This window comes from Mesoplodon densirostris, chromosome 2 (assembly GCF_025265405.1).
Source record: "Mesoplodon densirostris isolate mMesDen1 chromosome 2, mMesDen1 primary haplotype, whole genome shotgun sequence".
Taxonomy (NCBI): Eukaryota; Metazoa; Chordata; class Mammalia; order Artiodactyla; family Ziphiidae; genus Mesoplodon; species Mesoplodon densirostris.
This window is the reverse complement of record NC_082662.1, coordinates 99,156,067-99,169,484: the sequence shown is the minus strand read 5'-3', so window position 1 is coordinate 99,169,484 and position 13,418 is coordinate 99,156,067. Positions and strand designations below refer to the sequence as shown.

General features: G+C 51.6%; 1 protein-coding gene across 3 annotated transcripts in view; it reads right to left on the bottom strand.

Annotated features, from left to right (window-relative positions):
* Positions 1–10,349, bottom strand: part of SLC6A17 (solute carrier family 6 member 17) — a 54,539-nt gene extending 44,190 nt beyond the window's left edge. For all 3 annotated transcript variants that reach the window (XM_060090233.1, XM_060090235.1, XM_060090234.1), the window contains exon 1: positions 9,975–10,349. The gene's annotated coding sequence lies outside the window, so the exon portion shown is untranslated. The remainder of the gene's footprint in view (positions 1–9,974) is intronic.
* Between the last annotated feature and the right edge of the window lie 3,069 nt (positions 10,350–13,418).

Below are 13,418 nucleotides of genomic sequence, written 5' to 3'. Positions count from 1 at the left end.
TGCACCCACTGCCAACGCACTGCCCTGGCCAAGACATGTGCAGCTCCTCCTCTAGGCCCCCTTCCACCTCCCCAGCCCCGGCTCCCCCTTTCCTCCCCTGCCCACCCACCACTCCCCATCCTCTGCCTCCTGGACCTTCTAGTCTTTGAAGGCCCAGTTCGAGGCCCACCGTCTCACCTGTGACATCTTCTGCAGTCCTCTAAGTAAGAATGAGTATCCCTTTCTCTCTCCTCAGCACGCTCTTTATAAGACTATTTTACACTTTTACCATTTGGCTTTCTAGTATAGCTAGTTGTTTACAGGCCTGATTCCTTTTCTAACCACAAGGCTCCCTGAGGGCAGGACCCAAGGTGTATTCAGCTTTGTGCCCCTCCTGCCTGCCCCGGGCCCAGCAGGGCCTGGCACACCAGACAGAATGTGGTATATACAGATGCTCCAGGGTCTCTGCCTGACTACCCTCCAAGAACAAGCCGCTTCCTATGTTGAAATCTGAACCACTGCCTTTGCCTTTGAAACAAAGAGGCCCGGGCGAAGAGCTAATAGCTCTGACTAGAGAAGAGGCGGTAAACCTCCCAGAAGTCGCCTGCCCAGCCGGGGGCTCTAATCCGGCACAGCCCTGCAGCACATGTCAGGGGGACCCCAGGCCTTGGAAGACAGCTTTCTGTTCCTTATTCATCTGGAAAATAGGGAACAGCGCTTACCTACCAACTGCATCTGGTTACCACATGGATAGAAGGAGAAAGAGAAAGAAAAGCTTACTGAGAAGTCAAATCAATAGGATGGTCTGTGCTGTGGTCTCCTGTCCTTATCCAGATTGACAGCATCTTTGCTTCTGCAAGGCCAAATCCTAGTGACTTACTACCACACGTGCTCAACAAATATGATATGAATGAAGTGAGTGCGTGAATCAATGAATTAAAGTATTTTGAACTCCCCAAATTTTCTAGAGTCTGATGTAATTTTCCAGCTTCAAATTTTCCCCATTTTCTGACAGGACATCCTGATCCCAAGAGCATCTGATGCCCCAAGCGGCAGTTTAAAGCTAAGGTAAACTAAGAAGCCTGACCGTCGCTCATTGACTTTTTGCCTTTTATAAAGGAGCCATGATTTGTGCCTCCTTTTCTCCACTTTGCAGACAGGATCCACCCTCACCAGAGAGAAACAAACACTGGACGGGCACAGTCTTGGCATGGAGCGTTTCTGAGGCTGGTGGACCATTCCAAACAACAAACAGGCAAAGGAGCCAGTGGAATCTTCTGCAGCCCGTCTCACCTTCCTGTTGCATTTGCTGAGCGTGTTCTCTGCAGCTGGTATTTTGTTTTCTTAGTCAAGGAGGAAAGAAAGCAGGAAAAGGGGCAGATGGTCCACAGGGGGAGGAACTGGCACTGGAAAATATGGGCGGGGCCAGTGCCAACAGAATCTTTTGGTTCAGTTCTACCATATCATGTGAGGGGGAAATGTACGCCCAGTGGGTGTACAAGCAAGAGCAGTACTACGGCTGTCCCACAGATGCCTGAGCCTTGCACTAGAATTTAGGTTGCTGAGGGCAGAGTGGGGTGGTAATAATGACAATGACAACAGCAGCACATAGGTGATACTTCTTGAGGGTCAACTCCATAGCAGCCACTGTGTAGAGCAGACATCATCTCCTTTAACCCCACCAATAACTGTGTGAGGCTGGTGCCTCTCTTATCCCCATTTTACAAATGAAGAAGTAGAGGCTCAGAGGGATTAATTACCCATATTTCATTGAACTTAAGATCCTTTGGTGCTGGTACTTTCTTGAACTTACCAGAAAGTGTCCATGGAAGGTTTTCACCCAGCTAGGTCACCACTCCACCTGACCAACAGCCAATCTGAGACGTTGTTGATCGCACATCCTGATTTTAAGATGTGACACTGTGCAAGATTACACACCTTGGAATTGATGAAATACGGCACACAGTCAAACAGTGGAGGCCCGGAGTCCCAACCAACACAGGATGACTCTGGAATCTCTCAACCACCACACTGACCCAGAAAGATCATGGGTTTTGGACCCAGGGAAGCTTGGGTCTGAGTTCTGCTGCCACTTACAAGTTGTGAGTCTTTGGGGAAGTACACCTTCTCTTTTGGTTGCAGTTTCTGGGCCTGAAAAGATGGGGATGAGGCTCTGATTTCGCAGGGTTGTCATGAGGATAAAATGATATAACGCAGGGGCCACACCATAAACCCACACCAGCTGCCCCTCCTCGTGAGAACATGGCGGGGAATGGGTCCAACCAGGAACAGAGGCCCATCCACCCACAGTCCCGAAATGGCCAGGAACTGGTGTGGAACAAGCATGCAGGTACCTGAGGACATGTGGGGCTGGTGGGGGATACAGGTGCTTGGAGCTCCAACTGATTTCCCACGCCCCTCTTGGGCTGAAGGAGAATGGAAAAATGCCCAGAAACTCCCACGAACTAGGGATACTGCTGAAATATGGGACTTTAAAAATTCCTCTCTATATTTTCCCTCCCGCTGTCTCTCTCTCCTGTCCTTTACTTCCTTCAACAGATATTTACTGAACACTAACTATGCACCACGTCCTGTCCTAGTACAGCAGAGAACAGAGCAAATAATGTCCCTGCCCTGGGGGATGTATATTACAGTGCAAAGGACAAATAAAAACCAGACAAATGTGTAATTAATATTGTATATATAGGCATAGACTGTATCGATAGTGATAACAAATAAATATATAATACAGCAGGGATGGAGTGAGGTAGGGATGCTAAAATATGTAGGGGAGTTAGGAAAGCAACTCTGATAAAGACCTGATAGTGTGAGAGAATAAGCCATGTGGATATCCTGGGAAAGCATTCAGGGCAGAGGGAACAGAAAGTGCAAAGGCCCTGAGGCAGGAGCAGCACTTGGTGAGTTCAAGGACTAGAAGGAAGGGCCCTGCGTCTAGTGCATCCTGAGCCAGGGAAGAGTGGGAGGTGCTGAGACAGGAGGATAACTGCCATCCTGAGCAGGCAGGACCCGTGGGCCATAGAAAGGAGTTTGGGTTTCCTCTCAAGGATAACAGAAAGCTGTTGGCAGTTTTCGAGCAGGGGAGTGATGTCACCTGTTTTTAAATAGATCAGTAAAGTACAAATTAAAAAGCACATGGATTGGGAGTTTGAGATTAGCAGGTGCAAACTATTATATATAGAATGAATAAACAACAAGGTTCTACTGTATAGCACAGGGAACTATATTCAATATTCTGTGATAAACCATAATAGAAAAGAATATGAAAAAGAATGTATATATATATATGTATAATCGAAGCACTCTGCTGTACAGCAGAAATTAACACAATGTTGTAAATCAGCTATATGTCAATAAAATAAATTAAAAAGGAAAAAGAAAAAGGGGGGACGGTAGGTTAGAGATGGTGGTGACCTGGGCTGGCTGTTGGATAAGGTTTAGGTTTTAAAGAGAGAGGGAAACAGAGGACTCCAGGGTGCTGAAGTGCACACAGGCCCCAAACAGAAGATCCATGAGACTGCCCTGATTTGGAAAAAAAATTTTTTTAAAATCTGTTGTGAAAATAAAAAGTCCAGGAGCAACGAGTGAAGGCCTCACTCCCTTCTTTTCTTATTCATGGGAGGCCCGTGGTGGTGACAGATGGGTCCTCACAGCTACTGCCCAAATCCACTGACCTGGATTTTCTTAAAGGCACTATTTTCTCTTGTCTCAGAGAGAGACAGAAGGAATCAAGGGTGTCTAATTACCTGAGTTACCCACCAGACTGTGAAGAGCACTTGAAGGAATAGTGATCAGAAACCCTTAATTACACTCCCAACATGATGTCTCTTTCCTGAGAACCAGAAACGTTTGTGTCTCTTTCCTCACCAGGCTTCAGTGCGGCTTTGTGGAGGAGTGGGCAGAAAAGCACTCCCAGCAGGACACCTGAGATCACAGCGGAGGGAGCACACATGTTTGAAGACCTATTGTGCTTACATATGTTATTTACACCCCCCCCCAAAAAAAAAACAACTTGGGATAAAATGGAATTCTCATTTTACAGATGAAGAAGGCTAAGCTAAGGGAAGCTAACTACCATGTACAAGATTACCCAGCCATGAAGCGGAGGAGAGAGAATCCAAACTGTGGTCTACCTCACTCGATAGCCCATACTCTTTCCAATACACTGGTGCTTTATACCCTTCCACATGTGATGACACACAGAGAAGAGAATACGGCTATGGCACACTGGGGTAAATGGAGGAGGCTTCACCTCCCTAGGCCACTCAAGGCTATTCCAAGGAATGAAGGCATCATTATTTCTGGGCCTCATGCCACCCTTCTGGGGTCCTGGTTAGGAAGTTCTCCAATGCACCATTGCCACACTGCGAAGTGACATACGTGAATCTCATTCAGCAAGTCAACAATGGAACAAGTCCATCTACCATCATTCCTCCCTGAGGTCAGGAGCTTCCTCACTTGGCTGGGCCCTTTCCCAAAGCTAGAGGCATAATACAATTTGGGGACTGGTCAAGGAGATTCCTTCCAGCGGTTCTAAAGGAGTCCCTGAATTACTAGCAGGCAGGTTGTCTCAGAGGTGTGCCAGGACCGTGGACAGCACCCACCAGGCCATCTGGGAGCCGGTGCTGGGTTGCCCAGCACAGGAGCACGCTTGCTCTCCGCCCTGTAGACCCCCAGGGAGAGGAGGTCCACGTCCTCCTTGAATACTCACCTGGCAGCACCTGCTGGAGCCATTCCACCAGGTGACTGTTCACATCTCCTGAACGGTAGCTTTCTCAAACAGCACTCCTGACCTGGAGCTGGATTTAAAACCACAGAGCCCAGAAGTCTTATAATTAAAGAGAAAATGCAACCAGCAGGAATTTGGGGTGGGGACCAACAGATTCTATTTGCAAGTGAAATAATAGGTGGCAAAGCAGTGGTGCAAAGAATCCAGTAGAAGTTCTAATTAAACCAGTAATTAAATTAGACATGATGGAACACCTCGAGAGGCAACTTAATATCTTCAAATGAACTGTGAGCAGGCCCTGGAAGACAGAGTGGCAGCTCAGTGGGTCAAATGCAGCTGATGCGATGACCCCGGGGCCTGGGAGCTGGGGTGTTACTTCCTCTGGCCCTGCTCGCCCCACCCTCACTCCACAGGAGGCCTCAGAGCAAAAGCGCTTTCGGTCTCAACTCCCAAGTTGGGGACTCAGGCTGCCCAGGCCTCACCTGACCCAAAATTATTCTCTAACAATGTATACCTGGTTTTAAATGTGAGGATAATTTGGTACAGTAATCCATCTTGCATCTGAGTTTATGTTCTCACATGTGAGTTTTCTGTACACAGTGAATATCTAATTATATTTTTCTTAAATAACTGGATTTATCCAGAGATGAACCATGTTTTAATTTTTAAAATTACTCATGGGGGATTGGAGATGGGGGGAGAGAATTACCCAAAGGCTGTATCTCCTCAAAATGGCTGCCTGTGGAGCAAGGGTTCCTGGGAAGACCTCTTTGTCTGCTGGGGGTGGAGGACAAAGCCATGCCAGGCAGGCTAGGACAGTATGGGCCTATTCCTCCAGGCTAGGACAGTATGGGCCTCTTTCTCCAGGTGATTTCTCAGAGAGAGAGAGAAGAGATGGAGAGCCAGGAGGATGCCAAGTTTCCCAGAACAGCCAAGGATGCAAGTGGTGGAGCCCCAAGGATAAAGAGAGTGGGCTCCACAGGACAGGACCAGGAAGCAAGCAACATCCCTCTGGGCAGCCCATGCCACAGCTACTGTAAATAACCTTGGAGTGTTAGCAGTTTTGCTCTGGGGTCTGGGACCTCACCAGAAACTGCTGCAGGTCCCTAGCACACCCTGTCCAGCAGAGAAACCTGACACAACAGAGCTCCCACCAGCGACTGGCTGTCCTTGATTCTGCAGACACAGAAATCCTCAGCGCAACCTCTAATCTGCTCTGACTCTTCCCTCACTGCTCCCAGAACCAACCCCAGACTTGGACAAACTTTAAGGGAATGAGGTCAGGGGTGGTAGAGGTCAGGAAGAGAAAGATGGACAGGACAGTAAAGCACCAAGATGGAGCCTGGGATGTTCTTCTGGATTCCAATCTACCTGGAACCACATACTGTATTCCCCAAAACTTAGAAACTGAGAAATGTTCATTCTCTACCAATTTCCCATTAGTAGAGGCTCATACCCCCTTCTCAGGGCACCAGCTTAAAGAACCAAACTCACAGGCTTAGACAAGCTCATTTGGGTAAATGCCTAGGTTGTCAGCAACATTTATTAAGAACTTATTACAGAGACACATCACATAGACATCAAGAGCATGAAGTCTGGAATCTGACAGACCTGAGTTCAAATTCTCAGGTTGCCATTCACTACTGTGTGACCTTGAGCAAATTATTTAACCTCTCTGAACCTCAAGTCCCACATCTGTAAACTGCTGAGAGCAATAATATGCCTCCTGGGACTGTAACGAAGGTTAAACCAGATAGTGTATGAATAAAGCACTTAGCACAAGCCTCAATAAAAACCTGGATATTATTAGTGTGTGCCAAGCACCGAGTGAGCTGCTGGAACCCAGCACCTGGCCCTCCTAAAAGCAGGCCAAGTAGGTATATCCCCACAGATCACCATCCCACCTGCGTTCAGGGCAGTGCACTAATACAGATCTACCTGCGGTACTGTGCTTCTGACCTCTGGAAGCCTGGGATATCAGTCAGGAGAGGGCTGCTATAAAAGGACTTTGTACGGGCTAACAGTTTTTCCATTCTGGTGCTCCATATATTTTGTTGTGAGGACTTCTTGCAGCCCAGCCCGAGAGGAAGCAATAACTCAGACCTGGTTTTCAGGAAAACACAAATAAAAACGAAATCCATCTTCCTTTTAAACTGTTCTGCTGCTTACCTTAGCAGCTTTGAAGGGATTAATGATGAATTGTCCTGCTGCAGCAAACCTGGACAGGAAGGAGCACAGGGAAGGGATGCTGCACAGGCAGAAGGAACTTGCTTCTTAGGAATCCTCCCATCTCTGTATTTATCATCCTTGGAATTTGCTCCCAGATCCAATTGGGAGGGCAGTGATTCCAGGGTTCACGTATCACCCCCCCCACACACAAACACATGCACATTTCCAGAAGCAGACTGGAGTCCCCTGGGTCAGCATGGCTTCTTTCTTGCTGCCCTGGGGATCCCCATATTTCCTTTGCTCTTAAGGTGCACACATCTTAGCTCAGCACCAGGTCTAGACATATTACAGGAGGGAGCCAGTGGCCCAGGATCTTTCAGGAAAGGCAGGAGATATACTCCTTTCCTCTCCAAGAAGGCCAGCTTAGCCTCTCCTGGACTGTTCTTCTGCAGCTCCCAACTCCATTATGGACAGGACAGGTGCGGAGGGGGATGGCAAGACCTGATCAAAGAGCAGGGACCCCTGAAGTTTAGCGAGTGCTGCAACTTGGGTGTAGGCCACAGCCATGAACAATACTCCGGAGTCAAAGTCTGTGCTAGAGTCTCACCCTGAAGCAACTGCAGGCAACCAAGGGCACCCAGCAGACCCAGCACAGCCCCTCTCACCCGCCACCTTCCACTCCACCCACCACAGCACTGCTCTTACTCAGGCTTCCCCATTCAGGGTCCCCCAGGGGAGACCTGAGGGTTGGAAATAGGTCAGTTTGAAGCTGAGTTATGCGTCCTTCTTAACCACATGGAAAGCCCTGCCACTTTCATTTGTCTCCACGTCCCCTCTCACACCAAGAAACAAGGACAGGAAGAGAAAGAATCACTTCTGATTAAGGCCCATAAGGAAAGGGGTGGGGAACTAACATTTAACGAGCATCTGCTACATGTCTAGCACTGGTTTCAAAAATAAGCCTGCAGAAAAGGTGCCACTGTGGGGCTTCCCTGGTGGTGCAGTGGTTGAGAGTCCGCCTGCCGATGCAGGGGACACGGGTTCGTGCCCTGGTCCGGGAAGATCCCACATGCCGCGGAGCGGCTGGACCCGTGAGCCGTGGCCGCTGAGCCTGCGCGTCCGGAGCCTGTGCTCCGCAACAGGAGAGGCCACAACAGTGAGAGGCCCACGTACCGCAAAAAAAAAAAAAAAAAAGAAGAAAAGAAAAGGTACCACTGGCATCCCTGCTTCACAGCTGAGGAAACCAAGGCTCGGGAGGTAAAGGGACTTGCCCAAGGTCACCCCATGCTGGCACATGGCAGAGCACTGGGCCAAGTTCTCACTGAAATTACAGGGCCCCCCCGCCAAGCCTCTCCTCCAGCACCCCCCCAACCCGGCCCTGCTCACTTTCCCCATGGGGTCAGAGCTCCAGGACCCTTGCCCAGCAGCCAGGCAGCCTGAGCTCTGCTTAGTTCATTCTAGAGACTTGCTCACCTTTGGTCAGTGACTCCAAAACACTGAGAGCTTGGGTCACTGCCACTCACAAGTCCTGGTAAACTCCATTCAACTCACAAACAGCTGCTGACACATGACTCTGTGTGTGACTCAGGCCAAACACACTCACTCCAATCAGAGCTGGTGGGCACGATTTGCCTTCTACACTGAGTCACCCTCCAGGCTGAGATGCAGGGATTTGCTGAAATTCACCACCTACTTAGCCACAGCTGCTCTATTAGACAAAAAGCCAGCAGAGGAGCTGAGCTTCTCATGGTCCCATGGATGGGCCACGGCCAAGGACAAGCAGGTGTGACCTCAAAGCTCTTCCTGCCCAGGTGATGGGTCCACCTCACCAGACCATGGGATAATGCAAGCACAACATGAGACAGAAGAAGCCCTCTGTTAACCTCCACACAACACACTCTGGCCTTGTTCTTCAGACATCAGTCGGTAGGTCCAGCACAGCATAACTAAAGTTTTGGTTGAATTTTGGGGCGAGCCATTACAGGATTTTCTTAGTTCCTGAAAGTTCCTGTTAACAGGCAGGGGCAGTGCCCTCAAAAGAATCTTCCTTCTCTACACCCCTGACTTCTCTCCCCAACCCAACCCCACCTGCCTCATACTCACAGCAGAATTGCCCCAAAGGTAGCTCTGGTTAGAAATTTCCTAATCCAAAGGGTCCGTTAAATTTTTTCTCAAAGAACGAAAGAGGGGTGGGAACAAATTTTTTTTAACTCCGCGTCACAGCGACCGGGTCCTGTAAGGTGAGTGGCCTCCGGATTTCTGAACACTTGCAGCCCTGACAGGGCTGTTTGAGCTTTAAAAGGATAGAGCAGGAGACCGCGCCCCTGCGGGAGCGGCCCTCCCCAGAGCACTGTGCGCTAGACACACTAGCATCGCTAGAGAGCACGGTGCGCACAGGTATAAACGTGGCAGAGGCCTCTCTCCCGAGGCGGTGCCCCCTCCAGACCTGCACCCCGCGCACGCCCCCCATCTCCGCCATTCGGTTCCCAGATGCGCTTTCCTCGAGGGAGGATGGGCTCCCCGCTAGCTCCGAATTCAGCGAGGACCAGCCCCAAGACTGGGAATTAAATATTCATCTCGCGCGTGAGCGCTCTGCTTCTCTTGCCAATGTTACTGTCAAGGTCACAGGCCTGAAGCCAAGAGGCTGGGGCTGGGGTCTCCTGCCGCGCAGGAGCCTCCCCGAGGGAACTGCGCCCTGGGCGCGCAGCTCCAGGTGGCGATTCTGGCCGGGCCTCCTCCCCGGTCCTCCGCGGGCGCTTGCCTCTGCAGCTCTGCCCGATTACCTCCGGAGTTCTTGGGCCCTCTTAGCCCCGGAAACGGGAGTCCGGTGTCCAACCGTGAGCGCAGCGCAGGGCACCCCCGGAGCGCCCGAGAAGCGCGGGCCCCGGGGCTCCGTCGCCAGGTAACGGCGGCTGGAGTGGCGGGAGGAGCCCGGGGCCCTCGCAAGGCTGGGTCGATACCCCGGCAGCGCCGCCTCGCACCTCGGTCCTTAGGCCTCCCTGGCTGGGGCGGGGCCGGAATAACTGAAGTTGCGGTGGCTGGTCCCATAAAGCCAGACGGGGCGCGGCCGGCGACTCACCTGTCCCGCGTGGCCGTCGCGCGGTCTCGGCCGCTGCACTCCGACCGAGCAGCTGCGGTCCCCGACGGGTCGCGGGCGCACAGCCCCTCCCACGACGGGCAGTCTGAGTGTGGCGGCGATGGGCCCCGGCCAGGGCTGGGAGGGGACCCGGGGCCGCGCGCCGGCGCACGAGACTCTGCTCGCTCCTCTCTCCCTCTCCTCGCCGCTTGTCCCTGCCCGTCTCCCGCCCGCGGCGCGCTCGGGCCTCGGGGGAGCGGTCCGGGAACCCAGGTCCCGCGGCGGAGGTAGTGCGTGAGGCTGCAGGCACCGGGACCGAGGGCCACCCTCCCTGCGCCCTGGCCGCGCCGGCTCTGCGGAGCGGAACGGAGCGGGGCGGAGCGCAGCGCGCACTGTTACCTCGCTTTGCGAAAGGCCACCCTGGCGGCGGGGCGCCGTGACGCAGGCTTGACTCACGCACGGGCCCGCGTCAATGCGAGGCTCTGGGGCCGTGAGCGAGGCTCTGATGGACGACGCAGACAGAGGCGGGTGGGCGGGGAGAGGCAGGGGGCTGCCCCGGGAGCAGCCTCTGGAGGCCCCTGACCAAGGGACCCAGATTCTGGAGCATTACCAGGTTCTAACCTCAAAGAGGAATGGGAGCCCCATAGCCGAAGCCCTCCTGAGCCCTGGGCCTCACTTCCTTCATCTTTCCAGGCGCATCTCTTTCGGCCTCCTGGTATGAACTCAACCCCCGACAAAGTGGTTATTCCCCTGCCCTAGCCACTTCCACCTCAATGCCTTTGTTCACTCTCTTCTCCACACTTTTCCACTCCACTGTCCTTCCCTCCTACCATTCTGCAAGACCCTTCCCTGTGCCGTTCAACTCCTCAATACATCGCCCATCTATTGAGCTCCTACTATATGCCAGGGGCTGCAGGAGTTGCGAAGATCACCGCTCTGGGAGATGAAGGCATGGAACCTCGGGGAGAGGCAGAGTGGGATTTACCCAGGAGGCCACAATTCAAGACAGAAGGATGGGAGGACCCTACAAGATGAGTAAAGTGAGTGAAGCTTGGAGAGTGACTGAGCTCTGGGCAGGCCTTATGGAGGAGGTGAGACAGGATCCTGGCCGCAAAGGGTGGACAGGATTTCAATGGAAAGGGTGAAGGATGACCCTTGTGGAGGGAACAGCATGATAAGGGCAAAGGTGCAAGAGAGTGGAGAAGGTGTGCAGCTGGGATGACTGCCTGAGCTGGAGCAGGGGTGGGCTGAGCGGAGGTGCAGTTAGGGAGGTAGGAGCCATCCCTCAGGGCCTGGGAGGGCTGTGTGGGGAGTCTGGATGGATTATCTCGGCACTAGAGGACACTAAGGGGACCTTGGCATTAGAGGCAGGTGTCTGGGAGGGATGGGAGGTGGAGGCTGTATCAGTTGCTCTACTGAAAGGCAGTAGGACCATTGTCATGAATTCTGAAGGCCCTGAGATTTTACCCTTGCATCTCACTCCTGGGCCAGAGACAAAGGACTCCTGGGCCAGAGACAAAGGACTTCCGTACTCATAGCACAGCAGGTAGCATGAGCTTAGCATTCAGATCAGTTTCTCTAACCCCCAAGTCCCATGGGAGGGATGTGTGGCTGGGCCCAGGTGATACTGCACATGCTGAGGAGCTCCAAGCTTAGGAAACCCCAGTCTTTTTATAATGCAAGCAAACCTGCCAACCTTTGCTCCTGAGGGAGACATTATTATACTGGATGGCAAATATACCTGGCCTCCAATGGGGGAGACACTATCTCTGTCTTTCAAGGCTGTTTGCCATGCAAACCTCCTCAAAAAGATAGTCTGGAACAAAAAGCCATCAGTGCTTCTACCCATGAGACGTGGAAACTTGAGTCACCCATGGAGAATTATCTTCTGATAGACATTTATCTCTTGACTCAACCACTACTTAGTGTTAGCCTAGTGTTTGCCTACACTGTTTTAGGCCCTGAGGATACGGCAGAAAACAAGACAGATAATGATCCCTGCCCTTGTGGAGCTTCCACTCTGGTGGATCTAGCCAGCGATGCAGAGTGGGGTGGAGGGGCATGGCAGGCAGTAGCAAGTGATACAGGAGGCTTGATGGACGTAAACCAAACGGAACGTGATGACTGACCCTGTGTAGGAGGGAGAAAAAGGAAAGAATCCAAGATAGGTGGTTATAAGGCGGGGAACTTGAAGGTGGTGCAGTGAGGAGAAAGGGGAAGGACTTTGGATTCATACAGACCTAACTTTTCATCCTGATTGCCATTTACTAGAAACCTTGAGGAAGTTATGTAACCTCTCTGAGCCTCAGTTTCCACATCTGTAAAATGGGTAACACATACTCCGTAAAGTTATTATGGTGATCAGAGGAGTTGATTCTTTTAAAACATCTGGTATCACATCTGATATCACCTGCTTAATAAATTACTGTTATTACTGATATTATTGGGTAATTGTATTGTTGTTAACCAAAGTAAGGAATCTAGAAAGAGGAGCAGATTTGGGGAGCATTGGGGAAGAAAGTAATGAGATAATGGATTTGAGGCATATTGAGAATGAAGCATCCGGGGATATCAAGACATAAGCAGGTGTCCTTGCCTCTCTGCCTTTGTATCATGTCTACCCAGTAAAACCCCAACCTTGAGTGAACTCAATACTTGGTTTCTCTAGACCAAGTTCTCTAGAGAAAAACACACTATGGGGGTACATGGGTCTCCCTCTGACTTCATGGTTTCCAACCTCAGGTGGGCTGCTCCTGCTGCCTGATGACCTTCCTATGACTCCCTGGTCGACTTACTTCCCTACTCTGATGAAGTTCACTCCAACCCTCTCCACGGTCCTCGAACACCCACCCTGCTCTTTCTAACCCTAACCCTTTCTTACTCCCTCACAAAATCTATCACTAAATCCTGGAGATTTTATCTCCTAAGTACCTCTAGAATCTGGCCAGTTCTGTTTAATTCTGCTGCCACAACCCTAGTCTAGGCAATAATCACCACCCGCGTGAACTCTCACAATCGCCTCCTGACTGAGACTTCAGTCCCGTCACCTTTTCTCCACGTAGCAGCGAGCGTGATCTTTTTTTTGTTTTTGTTTTTGTTTTTTTTTTTTTTTTTTGCGGTATGCGGGCCTCTCACTGTTGTGGCCTCCCCCGTTGTGGAGCACAGGCTCCGGACGCGCAGGCTCCGGACGCGCAGGCCCAGCGGCCATGGCTCACGGGCCCAGCCGCTCCGCGGCATATGGGATCCTCCCAGACCGGGGCACGAACCCGTATCCCCTGCATCGGCAGGCGGACTCTCAACCACTTGCGCCACCAGGGAGGCCCGAGCGTGGTCTTTTAGAAGCACAGATATGCTCACACCCTTCTCCAGCTTGCAGACTTTTGCCCACATCTTTAACATGTCCTTCAAGGCCCCTCGTCATCTCCAGCCTCATTTCACACCCCTCTC